The following is a 23,212-nucleotide window of genomic DNA, read 5'->3' as shown; positions in this document are numbered from 1 at the left end:
TTGATGCCAAACATCTGGTTCCATGCCACACACCTGGGTGAAGAGTAAAAAATGGGCCATACTGCCTACAACACTGTAAACAGTCGTGATGTCAGGTTGCAGGGTGAATTGAGGTGGAGATAACCAGGGTGATTCTAGCAAGGCAAGGCTTCTAGCTTGGGGCCTTGATTATTTCAGTTATATCCTCTGTCTACTCCTTTCCTCCTATATAACCTTTCAGCAATTGATGCTTTTAGATCATGGGGAAGAACCAAGGAGAGGACATGTTGGTCCATTGTACCTTTCCTTCTTAATCTGTCTTTAAATAAACGTCCAGACAATCATTTTGTAATCATTGTAGACAATTGTAATGTAGACACTGTAATCATTGTAACAAAATTAATTTTGTAAGCAGTCACCCAAATTCTATCTTGTTTAACTGTCTACAAGCTTAAACAACTTAAAATTTCTCGCAAATTTATTGTTTCTTTGTCTAAAAAGTATAAAAGTTGCTACTTCTTGGGTTCCATTTCTGTGGAACCTCCATATGTATGAATTAAAATTGTTTCTTTTTCTCCCATTAAAATTTATCTTTTTTTTTTTTAAAGAGCATTGCCTATCCTGAACTCTTCAATAATGACCTAAAATCCGTTATTACTGTCTTATTTATTGTCTAATAAATCCCTTTCCACTTCTGTGAATGCTTGATCTTTTCTCTGGGGACAAATTTTCTAGTGGAACTCAGATTTATTCTTGTCTGATCCAAGATTCTCAAGGTAACTCAGCCAGAGGCTCAGGAAATCAGCCTAAAGGGAGATATGTTACATTTATTTATTTTAAAAAATGCTCAGCATTTCTCCCATCACTTCTCTCTTTTGTTAGCCAGAAGTAGCAAACCTTTACATTTATTTTTTTCTGTCCTGTTCATTGTTTTCTCCCCATCGACCTCTTACCTATCCAGAGCTAAAACTCTCTAAGAAACTGAAGCCTTGATAATTGTACCCAGAGTTCAGGGCATATAGAACCCACTCTGGCCTCTCAGAGTCTTATAGATTCTGTGGTTTGGCTGCTTGGAGTCAGAGGGTGGTGGCCTGCTACTGTTTGCTGTCATTCTGTAAACTTTCCAAAGCTGTTTTAATAGGTGCCTGTTCTGTCTGCTTCTAGAATCAGAGTCTCTTGAGGGCAGTAAGACTGTTAGCTTGCTAGTGAAAACACCGGGGACCAAGCTATTCAGCCCCATCATTATTGGAGACACCTGAAGATCTCCCTGGGGGAGCCACGTTGAGGCCCAGTTGACAAACGGTGTGGTCCCACTGCCTCTGGCAGTGTGTTGGGAATATTTAATTTCTAATATCGATTCAGTTTTCTTATGGTTGTATTGCTATTCTGATACCTGGGGTTATCTTCCTGATATTTGGTTAGGAGTCCTTTTACAGACTAAACTTTGGGCTGTATTTTCCTCTCCATCTCCTACATGGCGAGCCTAGGCCTCAAATTAGACTTGAAAGTTTCTAAATGGTGTGTCACTTGCATCCATTAGTGTCCAAATTGGCTGTGGTTTGGTGGTGACCACATACCCTATTTAAAATATTTCTGAAAATTTTACCCAGCATCCTATGGAGAATGGAGGGCTTTGTAGGCTATATGTGTATATACGTGTGTGCTCAGCCACTCAGTCGTGTCCAACTCATTGCATCCCCATGGACTGTAGCCTGCCAGGCTCCACTGTCCAGGGGTTTTTCTAGGCATGAATACTAGAATGGGTAACCATTACCTTCTCCATGGCATCTTTCCGACCCAGGGATTGAACCCATGTCTCCTGCATTGGCAGGCGGATTCTTTACCACTGAGCTACCTGGAATACCCTTCTGTATATGTATACATATATACACACACATATACATACATATATGTATATCCATATAAATGACATATATACACATATAGTAAGGGTGGGCCATAGTTTTTTGTTGAATGAATGGAGAATAATCTCCTTGGGCATATGTAAAGCTGTATAATTTCAAAGTGGTATAATTTGCTTTTCCTAGTAAAAACGCAACATGGCATATTTTCAAGGATTTTTCCTTTTCTTTTTTCATCTTCTAGTATGAAGAGAGTGTGGTAGAACTTAACAGTGGAGCTTAATAGTTATGAGCACAGGTGTTGGAGTTAACAGAACCAGAATGGGTTTAAGTCTTTTCTCTTATACTCACTGGGTATGGTGATTAGTTTTTCTGAGCCCAACCTGAGTGTATGAGATCTAAGTGAAACCATGAATGGCAAGTACTGGAGAAGAGCACCCATACTAGAGGGTCTTAAATTGGGGTACCTGAAATTAAGGCTATGCAAACCCCCAGAAATAATACGCAAAATTTAATGTGAATTTTTATGGTTGTATGTTTCTAGCTATAATCTGACTTTTAAAGAAAACTCTAATCCCGCAAAGATAGGAGCCATTGATTTGGAGTGCTTGATGCCTGGGGCAATGAGTTGTCTTCCTGGGTAGGTTGCAAGGGATTGCAGGATGATGGGGGGTCCTGGGCCTTAGCCCACATCTGCACAATCCATGGGGCCTCTATCTTGTCTCACTTTCCGCTTTCTCTCCCACCAGGCCGGCTGTTATTGGGCCTGAGAGAAGCTGATGAATGGTGCCAAATCCTTTGACCTCAGCTAGGAATGTATTTCCCTGAACCCAAGCATTCTGAGATGCCTCTGTTTATACAATTTATTTAACAAACACTTGCATAATCCTTACAATAGGCCAGTCACCATTCTAAGCATTTTGCAAGTATTAACTCACTGAATCCTCACAACAGCCCCATGAGGAAGGTGGTGTAATCAGCTCATTTTGATTTAGCCATAGAGAGGTTAAATTGCTTTCTTAAGGTCACATGGCTAGGAAATGGCCTTGCTGGCCTTACAGACCCTAAGAGTTCATGCTCTTGTCTATTGCTGCCCTGGACAGTCTTTCCTGCTTAAGTCTTAACATTTACACTCCTTTTATGTTATGTAGTTGCCAAAGGGGCCATTCCTCTAGGTATTCTGAGAGTAGCAAAGGAACATTTTTTTTAGCCATACCTAGGAGTTATAAGAAATGACTGTGCTCAGTTGTGTCCCACTCTTTACAACCCCATGTGCTATAGCCCGCCAGGCTCCTCTGCCCAAGGTATTTTCCAGGCAAGAATACTGGAGGGGGTTGACATTTGTTCCTCCAGGGGATCTTCCTGACCCAGGGATCAAACCCAAGTCTCCTGCGTCTCCTGCATTGCAGGCAGATTCTTGACCCGCTGAGCCATCAGAGAAGCCCATAAGAAATGATTGGAGATGGCCAATTTCAGTTTTCCTTCCTGTGCTGGAGTTCCCCAGGCCAGACCTGCTGTAATTCAGAGATAGACCGGAAGGGCCTCTGATGGTCTGCACCTCTGATCAAGAGGAATTATATTGTTGTAACAAACTGCAACTTGGATGCGGTTTGAGGAGTGTGTCTGGCAGTTCCTTCCAACCAGCGATGAGATGTATTTTGATGAAGTGCCTCTGTATTTGCATCGTGGTGTACAACTTGGGGTGTAGGCTGAACAGGGGTGATTTATTAGAATGTTCTCTGGTGGGAGAGCTGGCTTGCCTGCTCCAAGTTCCCGATGTGAATCAGACCCTTGCAAATCCAGCCCCAGCTGGGAAACACTCAAGTCTCCCAGGTCTCTTTCTTGACACCAGAGCCTCAGCCTGGCCTTACCTAATCCCTGAGGTGTGTCGGGAGAGACTGTTCTGTAGACAGACGAAGAGAAAGGAATAGCCTTCTTTGAGTCTGAGAAATTTCTCTGGAGTTTAAGTGGGCGGTGGGGGGAGGATAATGGGGTGGGGAGGGGGAACTCTTCGAAATCCTTAACTAAATGCAGCTGCTTGTTACACGGAGCCTGACTTGCATGCCAGGAATATCTAAAAAGCTAACAAATACAAAATAAAAATAAACAGCAGTAAAAAGGCTCTCTCTTTGTTGCAGTAAGCTTGGTTGGGGTTTTCCGTTTGTTTAGGAATGGTATAATTGTGGCATCCACTTTATTTTGGTAAAGCAGCGAAACGCGGATTGACGTTATGTCATGGGGTGCCACTACCACCTGAACTTTCTCCTTCACACCTCCCCCTCAGAACGCCCAGGCACGGACAGCCACACGGCCCGAGGCTCAAACTGGTGCCCCTGAGTGAATTACGTTGAAAGAGGGCAGATAATTTAATGGGATAATGTTGGCAGGGCCAGCAAATTTCACACCCCATCTCTCACTAATAGAAAGGCAGTAGAAGGCTACAATATCCTCAGATGAAAAGGTTGTATAAAAAGGTTCTGCTTAACAGTAACTGTCTGACCATAAATAAGGTTCTGTAGAGTTTTGATCCAAAAGCTGTTATTAAATACTGATAAGCCAAGCCTCATAATGTTTGGCCTCCTTACATTTCCCTTTTTTTTTTTCCTTCTCTCCGTAGAACCATAGATTTCTTTTTTAAGAGGGGGAAGGGACCTAAAGATCAACCAGTCCAAACTGTTTATTTTTTCAAGTATTTCTATACAGAAAGGACCTTCTTTTATAGCCATTTAAAAAGGTGGTGTGGAGTAACAGAAACGGAATGGGGTTGGAACCTCAGAGACTAGGGTTTGAATTGGGGCTTTGCTGCTTGCTGGCTGTGTGACCTTGGGCAGAGTTCTTTGACCTTCTGAGTCTCTGTTTCTTTCTCTGCAAAATGGGGTAACAGTAATATCCACCTCGTAGGGTTTTTGTGAGCATTAGAGGAGATAATTGATACAAAGCCTAGTAAACCTGTGTTAGCTGCTATCATTAGCAGGGGCTTGCTGGAGAAATCAGAACAAGTGGTTCCAAAACAACGATCGTTATGCTGTGAGATAAACCAAGACTCAGCAGCAGTTTTTACAGGATGGTAGAACTCTTGAATGTTCTGTTTTGCAGGGAGCATGTAGATATTCTAGATGTGAGCAGTCCCACACTAGTGCTGGGGACCCCGGAGGAGATGCCACAAGGCAGCTTCGCAAAGCCTTAAAACAAAGACTTTTTTCAGAACAGTGAGCTCTTTGGGGAAGAGTAAGCCCTCCCTGGTGCTTGGTGTAATTCCAGAATCCTGCAATGGGGAATGTTACATTTCAGGGCCCTCTACTTGTAATCTGACCGTTTTTAGCTCCAATATCCAAATAATCTTGCTGAGCACAACTTGAAAGAGAAGGATAATGGCCAGAGGAAAGAATCCTGAGGTGCTCTGTTAGCCATTTAGAATTTCTGAGTATGAGAAAAAGAAGTTCACGTTTCCCAAAGAGAAAAGAATAGTGAAATGTGTGGGAAGGGGGAGGGGAGATAAAAGGATTTCTAAAGATTCACACCGGGTTTGTGTGTTTTATTTGTATTTTTCAACAGTAAAGTGCTGGTCATTCAATGCATTTCAACTAACATTTGTTATGTATTTATTATGTGCAAGATTAAGTGTTAGTGCTCAGGAATAAAACTTTATCCCTGCTCTCAGAGAAGAAGGAGGGATATTCTTACTTTTTAAAGAACCTACTATGTGCTAGGCATAGTTCTTTATTGGTATTGGGTTTATATGTTCCAGCATCCCTTTGAGGCTGGACTTCTGACTCCATTTCTCAGACAAGGAAGTCAAGGCTCAAATATTGTGGTAAGTGTCTTAGTTGGGTTTGGCATTTGATCCTAGGTATTTTGACCCTCAAGTGTCTGATGTTTCCATTATCCTTGAAGTGTAGTTGGAGAGGCAGGGTGAATAGATATGTACTTCTGCATGTCAACTAGCTCCCCCATACATGAATTATAGTAACTCCCCTACATATGAACCTTCAAGTTGCAAACTTTCAAAGAATGTGCCCCTATATGCCAGCTGTTGTCCTGTACTACTGTTTTTTTCAAGGTACTGTACTGCAAGATTATAAATGTTTTATTTTTTGTGTTTGTTTTTTATGTGCTATTTGTGTGAAAAGTCCTATAAGACAGTTACAGTACAGTACTCTATAGCGAATTGTGTTAGTTGGGTACCTAGGCTAGCTTTATTGGATTTAGGAACAAATTGGACTTATGAATGTGCTCTCAGAGTGGAACTCATTTGTTGTGAGGTACTTACCATAGGAAAGAATTGTGGAAAAAGTGCTCTGGGAACATAGGGGTAGAGGATGTTCATTCTCAGGGAACTGGGAGTCAGAGGGAGAAATCCACATCCCTTAGGGGCTTATTGTGAGGATGCAATGAGATAATGCGTAGAAGACGCTCAGCATCCTGAATGCTCAGCTGTAGTTCTGTAACCAGAGACAGGCCTGGTCAGGATTTATCTGCCTCAAAAGCCTGTGTGCTCATTGCTGTTCTGCTGTGCTCCTTTTCAGTGGGCATGTGGTTGTAGGAAGAGTAAGTGGCCGTGTAGCCCCCAAATAGATGGGAAAACACCAAGACAGTTTCTCTGGTATCTTCCCCACCTGCCTTGATCCAGATTTTCAGATTCAGGTCTGCTTTGGGCAGGGGAGGGGATTTGCACAGGTGTGAGTTTGGAGAGAATCATGAAGCCTAATCATAAACCATAACACTTCTGGAGCTCTGGCCAGGACCTACCATGTTCTCCATTCATTCTCCGACCATACATCTTCCATGCACTTACTCTGAGCCACATATTTTGCTAGTCACTAGAGAGATAAATGGGAGTAAGGCTAGCTCCTTCCTTTGGAGAATTTTTCAGATGGCAAGTCTTTGGCAGAGACTTCTAGTTAGTCATCAGATCTGTGTCATCTCTTCCTGGGCACATGGCTAGACTACATTTCTCAGGTCCCTTGCAATTGTAAGGCCATGTGACTACATGGAAAGAGATTGAAGGCAATGAGTGTCACTTGTACACCTGACACTTAAGCTTCCCCGGCAGGATTGCTATGATCTTGAACGTGGGACCTCCAGAAGTCATGGGTTGAAGATCCCACAAGATGCAAATGGCTTGGAATCCACCCTTAATGACTGCCCAGTGCAAGCTACCCACCAGTCCACACCTTTTTAGGGGAGCAAGAAATGCACTTCTGTTGCATGAAGGCTAAGATGTTAGGGATTATTAGTTACAGTTGTGCTTCCCTGGTAGCTCAACTGGTAATGAATCCACTGGCAATGCAGGAGACCTGGCTTCAATACCTGGATTGGGAAGATTTCCCTGGAGGAGGGCATGGCAACCCACTCCAGAATTCTTGCCTGGAAAATCCCCATGGACAGAAGTACCTGGCAGGCTACAGTCCATGGGGTTGCAAAGAGTCAGACACAACTGAGCAACTAAGCAACTAATTATAGCACAGCTCAATGTTATCTTAAGGAACATTATTTATAGAACTAATATTTTATATCTATCTATCTATTATATTGGGCTTCCCTGGTGGCTCAGACGGTAAAGAATCTGCTTGCAATGTGGGAGACCTGGGTTTGATCCCTGGGTTGAGAAGATCCCCTGGAGGAGGAAATGGCTACCCACTGCAGTATTCTTGCCCGGAGAATCCCCATGGACAGAGGATCCTGGCTCACAAAGAATCGGACATGACTGAGTGGCTAAGCACAGTGTATTTATCATATGGATATAGTTGTAGACCATAGTGTACCATGAGATGAATTTTGTGAGTCAGAATCAGTATTTTAGATAGGAATATAATAGGGATATATCAGAGTGCATTACATTAATCAGATGAATATTGTTTGGGGAAACTTTAGCTTCAGTTTGGTACATGCTAATTTGGGTTATTATTGAACTCTCATGATTAAAATTTTGAAAGCCTGGTCTACCGGAGGCGGACAGGTCAACAGCTCTGTACAATAGAGTATGGTGGTTATGGTAATAGTGGTGAAGTCCCAGGGGTATAGAGTCTCAGTTAAGGAAATGCCTAGGAAGCAGAGAAGGCAAAAAGGGTTAATCTTTCCAGTCAATTTGTATTGGCCGCCTGTGGTGCAGTGTTGAAAAGGATGCTGAGGTTTCTTCCAGGGTCTCTGGGAGGGAATGCTGTGATCTGATGGCAGCGTCTGCCATGAGCTTGGGAGGAGGAGTAAAGGCTCAGACCTGGTTTGCATCTGATCCCTTAGCAGGGAGTCTGGGCTCCTTCCAGTGAATTCAACCCCTTCCCCAGTTATTTATGGCATATATATGATGTCTGTCTGGAGCATCATACTCAGCACTGTGGGGATTCTAGAAGAACTATGACTAGCCCTTGGGGAGGTTACCTTTTGGGAGCAATAAAATAGGCACTTGTGTAATAATTATGCAGCCAGCAAATATAGAGTTGGCAATTACAGATGCAGAGTGCCGAGAAGTCTTTTGGGAGGAAGTGGGGTGTGATATGAGCCGGGAAGGATGGAAGGATTGAGATGGAGAGTGGAGGAGAAAAGCTGGACATCCTGCTGCTGCCCTGGTCTCCAGGGACTTGCCCAGGCTGTCTAGGCTTCTTCAATTGGGCCTTCACCTGGGATGAAGCTGATCTTCAGGGATGGGAGAATAAGGAAGAGGAAAGAGGGCTTTGAGTGGTGCCTTTATGTTTGTTTGTGTAGGAAGCCAGCAGGGGAAGGGAGGGAGAAGCAGGGTTTTACTGGGAGCCTGATGACTTATTTTTCTGTATAAAAGGGCGTCCCAGAGAGTTAAAAATCCAGTACATTGCTGGGTTGCTGGTCAAAAGTATCCTGTATCTTATTGCCTCTGCTGCAGCAGTTTTGTTTTGTAATGAAGGCTTTTAAACCGTAGTCTACCTCTTGTCTGTGTGATAAACATCATGCTAGTAGAGTAATACACATCAAACATCTTGAGTATGAAGAGCTATTTTAAGTTCTTTAAGTATTTTAACTTGTATTGTCTTCAGGGCAACTCTGTGAGATAAGCAGTAATTATTAGCTCCATTTTCCAGATGAGAAAACTGAGGTACAGAAAAGGTAAGTAATTTGATCAAGATCAAACAGCAAGTTAAGTGGGAGAGCCCGGATTTGCAAATAGTTATCCTGAGTCTGGGGCTTGGTCCTTGATCATTATGCCATTTTGCACCTCATTTAAAAAAAACCTCTGATGATTCAGATTCTCTGTAAGACCCAGCCAAATAGCTGAGTCAAAATAATCATAATCGAATCTTCCATGTGTATAGGGCTTTGCAGCTTACAAAACTATTTCCTATATATTACCATTAATTTTTCAAATAATCTAATAAAACAAGATTTCTTTCTTTAGCTTTCTGTCTTTCTCTCTCCCTTTTAAAATTAGGCCTGTGAGGTTGGCAACTCACGTAAGGTCACGACAGCTGGTGGAGCCTGTCTGAAACCCAGCCTCTTTAACTTTGGGCTTTTAGTGGTTTATGCCCTAAGTAACTGGGGGAATTTCTTAGCAGTCCTAGTGGTTAGGATTCTGAGCTTTTACTGCCAAGGGCTCGAGTTTGATCCCTGGTGGGGGAACTAGAGAGCCGCATGGTGTGACGAAAATTAAGAGACTGGAATTTGTGACCCTATGAGACTGATGTTGGTCTGTTGTCACTGCAGTTTCATCAGTAAATGAATTTGCATGATTCTCCGCAAATCAGCTATTCATTTTGGAAACAATTGTGAGTCATTTGTAGGTGGAGCTTTGAGCTAAGATCCCTGTAATTTAGGAAAGTTCACTTGCAAATAGACTGAGAGAACTTACTTAAAAAGAAGGAGTTTCCTAAGTGGTTGGCGATTGCAGTGTGCAGTGGAGCCAGTAACAGAAGGGATTTGGCATCAGAAAGTCTTGTTGTGAAACTAGGCTCAACACTTTTCTGCCAGGTCAGCAAATGACTTGACCTCCTTGAGACTCAACTTCCTCACCTGTAATATGGGAAGCATAAGGGTGCCCACCTGCACAGGGTGGGGAGGACCCCTGGAAGTGCACGCACAGTGCCTGGGTGGTGTTTAGTATGTGTTTGTAGCTACTCCCATGAATTAAATGGAGAGAATGAGAGTTCACTGCCTCCTTTGAGATTTCCCCAGGATGTGATAGAGCAAAATTTCTAAACCTCAGAACCTTTCTTTTATAATATAACCATCTCTGGGGCAGACCTTCCTAGCACCTAGAACTTTTAGGTTATAGCTATATTAATATTACTCAAGGACAGGTACTTTCTTAAGCCTTGTGAAGGTTGAACAACCCAAGGTAAGAACAGATCCTGTTGCCTGAAATCCTAAAGTTCCTGGAAAGGCTCCTATCTGTTCTTCCAGGGAAACTGACATTGTTTCCTGATGGGATTAGGCATCCATCAAGACAACTATTTTACTTTTTCTCCACAAGAGAGACTATTATACCCTCACCTCTTGAATTTCACACCAATGTGGTTATAGTTTGTACAGAATTCTCATACTCCCTGCAGAGGATTGGTTGTTTTTCTTTTCCCACCTGAATGTTCAGTGTGATGGAAGTTAGCTCTTCTCATACAGATTCCTCTGAGACCCGTGCCTTAAGAAAGTAGTGCTTAGTTCCATGGTGGCTCTTTACCACCTCCCTTCAGAGAATTGCTGGGTGTTATATAGGAACTTTTAGTCGCAAAATATTGCCTGTTTGAGATTAGCAGTAGGCTGACTGACAATAAGCAGCAACAATTTTTGATGATGTTCTTAACCTCCTGGTGAGTTGCCCTCTCTTTCTCTTTGCTGCTCACAGCATGCTCTGCCCACTCACATCCGGTGTTCCTGAGCCAAGGAATGGAGTGCTTTGTCTGTGGCCAGGTAGTCTTCAGAGTGTCAAAACCTGCAATGGGGGCTTCCAAAGGGCCACTGATAAAGGGCATCTCTCCCCACTACTGAGCAAGGGAAGAGCTGAGTGGAGCTGAGCGTGCCCACATTGTTCTTCCCAGCTGTCAGCAAGGCACCATATCCGACTGTGCCCTGCAAGTAGTCGAGGGGCGGAGAGAGTCCAGCACTTCCAACACTGCTTGGTTTCCCTTCCCAAGATGAAAGTAAGGCATTGCTCCCTTACACTGGGTGCAACTTGATTTTTTCTTTAAGGAGTACTTGTCAGATTTCATCTTTGTGTTGGGATTAAAACTGTGTGTGTGTGTGTACAGTTATGAGATGGTCAAAATGTTTTATCAATAACCCTCCCAGCTCTCAGCCTCAGGACTCAAGTTTAGAAAGTTTCTTAACCAGTCTGGGATGTTAGTGAAAGTAGATTCCCCCAGACTCACAGGATCAAATCAACAGGCCAGTGGGCTGCCTGCTAAATGTTGAAGTAGAGGAGAGGAAAGAAGGGACCTGGGAGCCACAGCTCCTTACCCGCCAAGTGACACGTCCTGTGTAAACTCCCAGGAAGTCACAGGCGATTCCATTTGGATAAATATTTGTTTAGCAGCTAAAGCGGATACAGGAGAAGTATATGACAGGATTCTCTTCAGTAGGAAGTTTACTGTTTTTGTTAGGCAAGACTGATATCCCCACATGGTTTGAGACTCATTGAGTCAAACCTCACTGTCCTGATCTTTGTGTAGAGTGGTTTCTCTGTCATGCAGCCTCTGGAATCTGTGTAGTTAACACCACCCCTCCCCACATCCGGCTCAAGTTCTTCCCTTTCTCCTTCTCTCCTCCCTGAAATCTTGTTCTTCAACCCCCAGTGCTCCCACATTCAGGAATTCACTCTTCTGTCTTTCTTCCCCCGGTGCTCTCATATTCAGCCAGCGTTCCCACACAGCTCTCCTAAGTCATACTCATTTATTCCGATTTAGCCCAAACCTCCATGTTAGTGGTGTAATAATAGCCACCATCATTTATTGAGCACCTACTAGGGGGTGACACAGCTGGCAACGCATTTTGTATTTTGTAGTGAAATCCTATTGTTTTGTCTTTACAAAAAGTGTTGCCCTGAATTAAACTTCCTCCTTCTGCTCCCTTTATCTACTGGGAAAAGAAACTGCTCTTGTCCACTCTCCAGGCTTGTTAAGGAGAGACTGCCAGTCATAACCCTGCCCCCAGTCTCACTATGATGGGCTAATTATAGGCCATTCTGGGATACAGGGGCAGCCACTTTAGGGTAGGGAAGCTGAGAGATGCCCTTGGCCATGTCTCTGCTCCAGAAAGAAGCTGGTGTGTAGGAGAGAATGACTTTGATCTCTGGAGTAGGTACTACTGACAGGTGTGGCAAGGATCCGGTCTCTCCTCCATCTCTCCCCAGTTTTTGTTCAGAGCCCACAGACTCCGCTCTGGGGGAGGTTATTGTGTCCTGACCATGCACATATCATACCTCACTAATTCTCACAACAAAATGAAGTGGTATTGTTTTCTTAACCTAAAAGAAAAGCAGTTTGAACGCTTTTTTCCTCATGAGACATTATGTCCACTAAAAACAAAATCAGAAATGCAATGTGAAGACAAAATTCCCCATACTCCTATCCCTCAGAGATAGCTTCTGATAGTGTTTTCCATACATGTATATTCATAAAAGGAGATCAGTCTCTTTATTCCCAAAAGAAAACTGAGTCTCAGAGATGTTAGATAACGTCCCCATTGTCATATAATGAGCCACTTTCCATTCTACCTACTTCTCTGTGAGCAGGGAGTCAGTCTTTGTTAGTTAACAACCATCTAGTTGAGCATGTTTTCCTTGATAGAAAATCACCAAATATGTGTTGAGTGAATGCAAAATTCAATGTAATTAAGTGCCTTGAGGAACGTGCACATGTGAGTTTTGTAGATCAAGGAGGAGAGAGGTATGAATTGTTTGGAATTACTGGCAGGGGTTTCTAAAGGAGGTGGCATCTGAGATGGAGAGCCAATATTAATTTGTTTTTCTCCAGTATGCTGTGTCTTGAGTGATCCAAGCCAGTGGGGATGCCCACACACTTTCCTCTGCTGGGGTTGGGCTCCGCCCAAGGCATACTGATAACCTCTGAGCATTTCTGAAAATGCACAAGGCCAAAGTGAAAGTGTGTCCATGGCAAAGGGGGCCAGAGGAAGAGAAATATGGTATTCAGAAGGAAATTCAGAGCTCTTGGGGCAATAGGAAAGTAAGACCTAAAGACTGACCTAAAGCAATGAAGTGGGGGAAGGGGAAGAGTGGAGGCATCACCGAAACTGTGATCAGGGAGGCTCTGATGGGACTTTCAGGCAGGCCTTCCCAGTCTGGGTGCTGCCCTATCTCAGGTCTCACCTTTGTACACAGTGACTTTTCCATGGCTGTTCCCTCCCATGGAGACATCCTTCCCCAGCCTGTCGGCTCCCAGTCCTTTGTTTTGACTTAAATGTCACTTCCCTGACTGGCCAGACTAGGTTGGGTTCCCACCTACTGGCTTTCATAGCACCCTGTATTTAAAAATACTCACAATTATGATTTGTAATTAAATATTTATTTGTGCAGACTTCCCAGGTGGTGCTAGTAGTAAAGAACTCACTTGCCAGTGCAGGTTAGATGTAAGAGACCCAGGTTTGATCCCTGGGTGGGGAAGATCCCCTGGAGGAGGGTATGGCAACCCACTCCAGTATTCTGGCCTGGAGAATCCCAGGGACAGAGGAGCCTGGCAGGTTGCAGTCCATAGGGTCGCACAAAGTTGGACTCGACTGAAGCGACTTGGCATGCACACACATTTGTTTGTGCAGTTATTATTTTGTGGCATCTCCTGTTTCACTGGGTTGGATGCACCTTAGAATTAGGCTTGAGTCTGCATCACAGGCAGCACAATGCCTGGTGGCCAACGGAACGACTCTCCTTCCTTTTACTAGGCTTTGTCCTTCCTTCCTAGAGGCTAGGATCATTCCATTTGGCTTTGCTGTTACTGTCTGGCAATTTGAAAACGCATCTTTGAACAACTGAAAATCTCAAGGCTATCTTTTCCAAAAGATGAGGGATCTCACCCCCGTAAAAAGCCAATCTGGACTCAATTAAACGTGCTGTGGGCTCCATTTGCAGGGGAGCAGTGAGCGGCTGAGAGCAGAGCTGTTTTCCCAAGATGGAAAATCTGTGATAACTCTGAGTGCTGCTGCTATAAATTAGGGTCACTCTGCCCTTAATTGGCAGCAAATTAAAATTCTCCCTTAAGGTCCTCCTCTTTCTCTTCTTTCATGTCTATTCTGTTTGAGAGAAGATGTGGAAAATACTGGTACCCTGCCGCAGGGGAGAGGGCACCATGCCTGAGGCCCCAGACAGGTCAGGGCCGTGAGGGCCACCAGTGATTCTGAGCATCCTCCTTCTCCCTCCCCGGTCCCTTTTCTTGTCCTTCTGCTCTCCCCTCTACTTTCTTTCTTCAGGAAATTTGGAAGTTCTTCCTAGGGAAATATCTCCAGGGAGCTCTTGCTCTCTCTTAGCAAGCAGAGGGAGAAAAAAATTCTCTGAATTTTGAACTCACAAGCAATTTGTATGCAAATATGGCCGGAAAGGCCCGTGTGTCTTTGCATTTTCCCGTAGCACCTTTTAAAAAAATCCCTACGACCATCTGCTTCAGGCTAGGAGCAGGAGAGAGAAAAGAGAGCTTAACAAATTTAGTTGAGTTCTTAGGGCTTGAGGCAGTGGTGAAGAAGAAAGGCCGGGGCTGTTTTATGTCTTGCTCTGTTGGGGCACTCTGGGGGTAGGTAGTCCACAGGCACTCGGAGGCACTTCTGCTGGGAGCTGGCCTTGTGGGAGCATGAGAAAGATGATGCTGTGCCGAGAGGTACAAGCACAGGTCCTGCAAGTGTGGAGGATAGAGCCGTGAAGCAAAGCCCCCGGGTGGGTTGTTAGAGAATCAGGAAAGGTGTCTCGGTGGGGGGTGCTCCCCTGGAAAACGTGTGCCTGGGAGGCCTTAAAACAAGAACCCATGAGACATTTTTTTATACTATTGATAATAATGGGTGGGTTTATTTTGACAAATGTGTTCAGAAAAATCTACCTTCTGTGATATTTGGTGCTTGACTGAGGGATAAACACCATTTCCGAGGCCCCTCTCTCTAAGCCAGAGCTTCCCTGGGAACCTCAGCTGCTCTCTCAGGGCCAAAACAACTCAGAGGGAGGCTGTGACCCCCGACATCTGAGTGCCTGGTGGCGATAAGGTTCCGGAGCCAGCTCAGGACTCTGCCTCTCCAGGGGGTTGCTCTGCTCTGAGATCTGGGGTCTCAGTTTCTTCATCTCTGCAGTGGGGATTATAACTCCTTCCCTGAAGATTATGGAAGATTAAAGGAGATGAAGGATGTAAAAATATTTTGTAAACTTTACAGTCTTATCTGAGATTGAAGAGTCAGATAGCAAGCAAGAGTTGATCTCTGTTTCTTGGCAATGGATCCAGGAGGCTTCCTTTATTCACTCCACAAATATTTATGTGACTCGCATTGTTTTAGATGCCAGAGGTGAAGCAGAGAGTAAAACAAAGACCCTACTCAGGGAGGAGTTCTGAAAATAAAGAAATGAATGAGAGTGAGTGCTCAGAAAAATGCCGAGAGTGATGGGGTGGAGTGGGCTCTGTTGTATAGGGTGGTAGGGAGGGCTCTGTGATAAAGTGTCTCTTGAGCAGAGTCCTGCAGGAGGTGAAGGACTGAGCACTGTGACTCTGTATGTGGGGAAGGGGATGTCCTCCAGGAGGGGACCAAGTATAAAGGGGAGTATAAAAGCCTTGAAATGGAAGTATGCTCTCAATTTACAATCTAACAGCAACTGCATTTATTACTACTAGTAACGTTTGTGTGCCAGGCAATAGTCAAGTATCACTTAATCCTCACAAGGACTGCATTAGGAATGCCCTATTGTTATACCCATTCCATGAGATGGGAAAGCTAAAGCATCATTTATAAGTCAAGCATTCAGATAACTAGGGGAGAAGAAATAGCTCTCTTTTTTTTTTTTTTTTTTTTTTATTTTTTTATTAGTTGGAGGCTAATTACTTCACAACATTTCAGTGGGTTTTGTCATACATTGATATGAATCAGCCATAGATTTACACTTATTCCCCATCCCGATCCCCCCTCCCACCTCCCTCTCCACCCGATTCCTCTGGGTCTTCCCAGTGCACCAGGCCCGAGCACTTGTCTCATGCATCCCACCTGGGCTGGTGATCTGTTTCACCATAGATAGTATACATGCTGTTCTTTTGAAACATCCCACCCTCACCTTCTCCCACAGAGTTCAAAAGTCTGTTCTGTATTTCTGTGTCTCTTTTTCTGTTTTGCATATAGGGTTATCGTTACCATCTTTCTAAATTCCATATATATGTGTTAGTATGCTGTAATGTTCTTTATTTTTCTGGCTTACTTCACTCTGTATAATGGGCTCCAGTTTCATCCATCTCATTAGAACTGATTCAAATGAATTCTTTTCTAATGGCTGATGTAATATTCCATGGTGTATATGTACCACAGCTTCCTTATCCATTCATCTGCTGATGGGCATCTAGGTTGCTTCCATGTCCTGGCTATTATAAACAGTGCTGCAATGAACATTGGGGTGCACGTGTCTCTTTCAGATCTGGTTTCCTCAGTGTGTATGCCCAAAAGTGGGATTGCTGGGTCATATGGCAGTTCTATCTCCAGTTTTTTAAGGAATCTCCACACTGTTTTCCATAGCGGCTGTACTAGTTTGCATTCCCACCAACAGTGTAAGAGGGTTCCCTTTTCTCCACACCCTCTCCAGCATTTATTGCTTGTAGTCTTTTGGATAGCAGCCATCCTGACTGGCGTGTAATGGTACCTCATTGTGGTTTTGATTTGCATTTCTCTAATAATGAGTGATGTTGAGCACCTTTTCTTGTGTTTGTTAGCCATCTGTATGTCTTCTTTGGAGAAATGTCTGTTTAGTTCTTTGGCCCATTTTTTGATTGGGTCATTTATTTTTCTGGAATTGAGCTTCAGGAGTTGCTTGTATATTTTTGAGATTAATCCTTTGTCTGTTTCTTCATTGCTATTATTTTCTCCCAATCAGTCTTTCACCTTACTTATAGTTTCCTTTGTTGCAAAAGCTTTTAAGTTTCATTAGGTCCCATTTGTTTAGTTTTGCTTTTATTTCCAATATTCTGGGAGGTGGATCATAGAGAATCCTGCTGTCATTTATGTTGGAGAGTGCTTTGCCTATATTCTCCTCTAGGAGTTTTATAGTTTCTGCTCTTACATTTAGATCTTTAATCCATTTTGAGTTTATTTTTGTGTATGGTGTTAGAAAGTGTTCTAGTTTCATTCTTTTACAATGGTTGACCCAGTTTTCCCAGCACCACTTGTTAAAGGAGGTTTGTCTTTTTTCCCATTGTATATCCTTGCCTCCTTTGTTGAAGATAAGGTGTCCATAGGTATGTGGATTTATCTCTGGGCTTTCTATTCTGTTCCACTGATCTATATTTCTGTCTTTGTGCCAGTACCATACTGTCTTGATGACTGTGGCTTTGTAGTAGAGTCCGAAGTCAGGCAGGTTGATTCCTCCCGTTCCATTCTTCTTTCTCAAGATTATTTTGGCTATTCGAGGTTTTTTGTATTTCTTTGCGTCTAGTTCTGTGAAAAAAAAATACGTGGTAGCTTGAAGGGATTGCATTGAATTAAGATTGCTTTGGGTAGAATGCCATTTTGACAATATTGATTCTTCCAATCCATGAAACACGTTTATGTTCTCCACTGTTTGTGTCCTCTTTGATTTCTTTCATCAGTGTTTATAGTTTTCTATGTATAGGTCTTTGTTTCTTTAGGTAGATTACGCCTAAGTATTTTCTTTTTGTTGCAATGTGTGAATGGTATTGATTTCCTTATTTCTCTTTCTGTTTTTTCATTGTTAGTATATAGGAATGCAAGGGGATTTTGTGTGTTATTTATATCCTGCACTTTAACTTATCATTTCATGGATTAGCTCTAGTAATTTTCTGGTAGAGTCTTTAGGGTTTTCTATGTAGAGGATCATGTCATCTGCAAACAGTGAGAGTTTCACTTCTTCTTTTCCTATCTGGATTCCTTTTACTTCTTTTTCTGCTCTGATTGCTGTGGCCAAAACTTCCAACACTATGTTGAATAGTAGTGGTGAGAGTGGGCACCCTTGTCTTGTTCATGATTTCAGGGGAAATGCCTTCAATTTTTCACCATTGAGGGTGATGCTTGCTGTGGGTTTGTCATATATAGCTTTTATTATGTTGAGGTATGTTCCTTCTATTCCTGCTTTTTGGAGAGTTTTAATCATAAATGAGTGTTGAATTTTGTCAAAGGCTTTCTCTGCATCTATTGAGATAATCATATGGTTTTTATCTTTCAATTTGTTAATGTGTTGTATTACATTGATTGATTTGCGGATATTGTAAAATCCTTGCATTCTGGATAAAGCCACTTGGCTCGTGGTGTATGATTTTTTAATATGTTGTTGGATTCTGTTTGCTAGAATTTTGTTAAGGATTTTTGCATCTATGTTCATCAGTGATATTGGCCTGTAGTTTTCTTTTTTTGTGGCATCTTTGTCTGGTTTTGGAATTAGGGTGATGGTGGCCTCATAGAATGAGTTTGGAAGTTTACCTTCTTCTGCAATTTTCTGGAAGAGTTTGAGTAAGGTAGGTGTTAGCTCTTCTCTAAATTTTTGGTAGAATTCAGCTGTGAAGCCATCTGGTCCTGGGCTTTTGTTTGCTGGAAGATTTTTGATTACACTTTCGATTTCCTTGCCTGTGATGGGTCTGTTAAGATCTTCTATTTCTTCCTGGTTCAGTTTTGGAAAGTTATACTTTTCTAAGAATTTGTCCATTTCATCCAAGTTGTCCATTTTATTGGCATAGAGCTGCTGGTAGTAGTCTCTTATGATCCTTTGTATTTCAGTGTTGTCTGTTGTGATCTCTCCATTTTCATTTCTAATTTTGTTAATTTGGTTCTTCTCTCTTTGCTTCTTAATGAGTCTTGCTAATGGTTTGTCAATTTTGTTTATTTTTTCAAAAACCAGCTTTTAGCTTTGTTGATTTTTGCTATGGTCTCTTTAGTTTCTTTTGCATTTATTTCTGCCCTGATTTTTAAGATTTCTTTCCTTCTGCTAACCCTGGGGTTCTTCATTTCTTCCTTCTCTAATTGCTTTAGGTGTAGAGTTAGGTTATTTATTTGGCTTTTTTCTTGTTTTTTGATGTAAGCCTGTAATGCTATGAACTTTCCCCTTAGCACTGCTTTTACAGTGTCCCATAGGTTTTGGGTTGTTGTGTTTTCATTTTCATTCATTTCTATACATATTTTGATTTCTTTTTTGATTTCTTCTATGATTTGTTGGTTATTCAGAAGTGTGTTATTTAGCCTCCATGTGTTTGAATTTTTAACAATTTTTTTCCTGTAATTGAGATCTAATCTTACTGCACTGTGTCAGAAAAGATGACTGGAATGATTTCAATTTTTTTGAACTTTTTCCAAGACCAGATTTATGGCCCATGATGTTGCATTCTATTCTTGGAGAAGTTCCGTGTGCACTTGAGAAAAAAGGTGAAGTTGATGTGTTTGGGGTGAAATGTCCCTATAGATATCAATTAGGTCTAGCTGGTCCTTTTGTCATTTAAAGTTTGTGTTCTTGTTAAATTTTCATGTGTAGTTGATCTACCATAGTGTGTAATGGGGTATTAAAGTCTCCCACTATGTATTGTTACTATTAATTTCTCTTTCATACTCGTTATGTTGCCGTACATATTGCGCGTGCTCCTATGTTGCGGTGCATAATATTTATAATTGTTATATCTTCTCTTGATTGTTCCTTTGTCATTATTGTAGGTGTCCTTCTTCGTCTTTCACAGCTTTATTTGAAAGTCTTATTATTTTATCTATATGAAGTATTGCGACTCGCTGCTTTTCTTTTGTCTCGTTGCATGAATTATTTTTTTCCAGCCTTCACTTTCAGTCTGTATGTGTCTCTTGTTTTGAGGTGGTCTCTTGTAGACAGCATATATGGGGGTCTTGTTTTTGTATCCATTCAGCCAATCTTTGTCTTTTGGTTGGGGCATTCAACCCATTTACATTTAAGGTAATTATTGATAGGTGTGGTCCCGTTGCCATTTACTTTGTTGTTTGGGGTTCACGTTTATACAACCTTTCTGCATTTCCTGTCTAGAGAAGATCCTTTAGCATTTGTTGAAGAGCTGGTTTGGTAGTGCTGAATTCTCTCAGCTTTTGCTTATCTGTAAAGCTTTTGAGTTCTCCTTCATATCTGAATGAGATCCTTGCTGGATACAGTAATCTAGGTGGTAGGTTATTCTCTTTCATTACTTTCAGGACGTCCTGCCATTCCCTTCTGGCCTGGAGGGTTTCTATTGATAGATCAGCTGTTATCCTTATGGGAATCCCTTTGTGTGTTATTTGTTGTTTTTCCCTTGCTGCTTTTAATATTTGTTCTTTGTGTTTGATCTTTGTTAGTTTGATTAATATGTGTCTTGGGGTGTTTCGCCTTGGGTTTATCCTGTTTGGAACTCTCTGGGTTTCTTGGACTTGGGTGGCTATTTCCTTCCCCATTTTAGGGAAGTTTTCAGCTATTATCTCCTCGAGTATTTTCTCATGGCCTTTCTTTTTGTCTTCTTCTTCTGGAACTCCTATGATTCGAATGTTGGGGCGTTTCACAGTGTCCCAGAGGTCCCTGAGGTTGTCCTCATTTCTTTTGATCCTTTTTTCTTTTTTCCTCTCTGCTTCATTTATTTCCACCATTTTATCTTCTATCTCACTTATCCTATCTTCTGCCTCCGTTATTCTACTCTTGGTTCCCTCCAGAGTGTTTTTGATCTCATTCATTGCATTATTCATTTTTAATTGACTCTTTTTTATTTCTTCTAGGTCTTTATTAAACAATTCTTGTATCTTTTCAATCTTTGTTTCCAAGCTATTTATCTGTAACTCCATTTTGTTTTCAAGATTTTGGATCATTTTTATTATCATTATTCTAAATTCTTTTTCAGGTAGATTCCCTATCTCCTCCTCTTTTGTTTGACTTGGTGGGCATTTTTCTTGTTCCTTTACCTGTTGGGTATTTCTTTGCCTTTTCATCTTGTTTAGATTGCTGTGTCTGGAGTGGACTTTCTGTATTCTGGAGGTCTGTGGTTCCTTTTTATTGTGGAGGATTTACCCAGTGGGTGGGGTTGGACGTTTGGCTTGTCAAGGTTTCCTGGTTAGGGAAGCTTGCGTCAGTGTACTGGTGCGTGGAACTTGATTTCTTCTCTTTGGAGAGCAATGGAGTGCCCAGTAATGAGTTTTGAGTTGGGTCTATGTGTTAGGTGTGACCTTGGGTAGCCTGTATGTTGACATTCAGGGCTATCTTCCTGTGTTGCTGGAGAATTTGCGTGGTATGTCTTGCTCTAAAACTTATTGGCTCTTGGGTGGTGGTTGGTTTCAGTGTAGGTATGGAGGCTTTTGGACGGTCACTTATCACTTAAAGTTCCATGTAGTCAGGAGTTTTCTGGTGTTCTCAGGTTTTGGGCTTAAGTTTCCTGCCTCTGGATTTCAGTTTTATTCTTCCTGTAGTCTCAGGACTTCTCCAACTATACAGCTCTGATAATTAAACTTCTAGGTTAATGGCGAAAAGATTCTCCCCCGTTAGGGACACCCAGAGAGGTTCACAGAGTTACATGAACAGGAGAAAAGGGAGGAGGGAGATAGAGATGAGTAGGAGGATAAAAAGGGGGACTCAAGAGGAGAGAGACAGATCTACGCAGCTGTCTGTTCCCAGAGTGTTCTCGTATCTCAGACACCTACAAGGATTCACAGAATTGGATGGGGAAGAGAAGGGGAAAAGAGGAAATAGAGGTGTTCTGAGGTAGAAAACAGAGAGTCAAGATTGGGAGGGAATAATCTTCGGTTTTAAGATAGGGCTTCTCTTTTTTTTTTTTTTTGTAAGGTTATAGTGTAGTGAAGATGAAAATGAAGAGTAGTAGAGGAGTACTAGAGGACTTTAAAAAGAAGAGAAAAAGAAAATAGAAGAGAAAAAGGAAAGAAAAAAAAGAAGAAAAAAGAAAAGAAAAAGAAAAAAGAAAAGAAAGAAAAAAAATTTTTTTTTTCCCCTAATTAAAAAAATCGTAAAAATCTATGAAAATGAAAGTTAAGGAGTAATGGGGGAGTAATAGGGAATTTTAAAGGAAAATAAAAGAGAAAAAATAAAAAAGAAAAATATAAAAAGAAAAAAAATTTTTTTTTTTTTTCCTTACTTAGAAAAAACAGAAAAATAAAAAAAAAGTAAAAATATGTCTAGGTCTAGGAATTTCTCTGGAGCTGTTGCGGTCAGTGTGGGTTCGGCTCAGTTTCAGATAGCTCCTCGTTCCAGCTTGCACTTCTCGATATCTACAGGGCCCTTCCGGTGAAGTCGGTGTTTTCTTCAGGGATTTTAATCTGTTGCACCAGTCCCTTCTGAAGCGTTTCCCTTTGTTTATTTGGCTTCTGTTTGCCGGTCTCTTCAGAGGCTCATTTCCGCCCTGACACAGGCGGCCGGAGGCGGACTCTTATTCAGGTAGCTAGTTCCGTTGCGCTGCTGGGAGGGGCTGACGCTGCGGGGCGGGGCTGGCGCTGCGGGGCGGGGCTGACGCTGCGGGGAGGGGCTGGCCCTGCGGGGGCGGGGCTGACGCTGCGGGGAGGGGCTGGCCCTGCGGGGGCGGACTGGCGCTGCCGGGAGGGGCTGACGCTGCTTTCTCCGTCTGCGCTGCTCAGGCTCCCGGCTGTTCTATATGGAGCGCGCCCCGCGCTGCGCTAGGTTCCAGCCCTCGGGTGTTACACAAAAGCGCGGAAGGAAAAGCTGCGCCTGCTCTCTGTGCCTTCCCGGTCAGAGCGGTCCAGGCAGCCAGGGGCTTGGTGGGCGCGCTATCCCCAGGTGTGGCGCACCCACTCCCTTCCGCGGACCCAGTCTCAGTTTCCGCTGGCGCCAGGCGGGTGCGCGCGCCTTCCGCCCTCCGCGTCCCCAGCCCCAGTCCCCGCCCCGCGCCGGTCGGGTGCCTGCGCCCTGTGTCTCGCTGCGACCTTCCCCTCCCCCCTGCCTCCTGCCTCCGGCGGGGCTGGGCCGGTCCGCAGCCTGCGAGCTCTTCTCGGGACTTTCCCCGTCCCTTTGTTCTGCGAACGGCCGGCAGTGTGTTCCGGCCGGTCAATTTTCTCTCTCTCCTTTGGTCTCCCACAGTTCACGTTGGCACCTCACAGAAGCTCCCCCCGATTGTCCTCAGGGCACTCAGGCCCGGACCCTAGCCCAAGCAAGGCCGCCTAAGACTCCCTTCCCGGGACGGGTCTCCGTCCTTAGCTCTTTTGTCTCACTTTTTATCTTTTATATTTTGTCCTACCTCCTTTCGAAGACAATGGTCTGCTTTTCTGGGCGCCTGATGACCTCAGCTAGC

Source organism: Cervus canadensis, chromosome 2 (assembly GCF_019320065.1).
Source record: "Cervus canadensis isolate Bull #8, Minnesota chromosome 2, ASM1932006v1, whole genome shotgun sequence".
In the NCBI taxonomy this organism is placed as follows: Eukaryota; Metazoa; Chordata; class Mammalia; order Artiodactyla; family Cervidae; genus Cervus; species Cervus canadensis.
Note: the sequence above shows the minus strand (reverse complement) of the source record.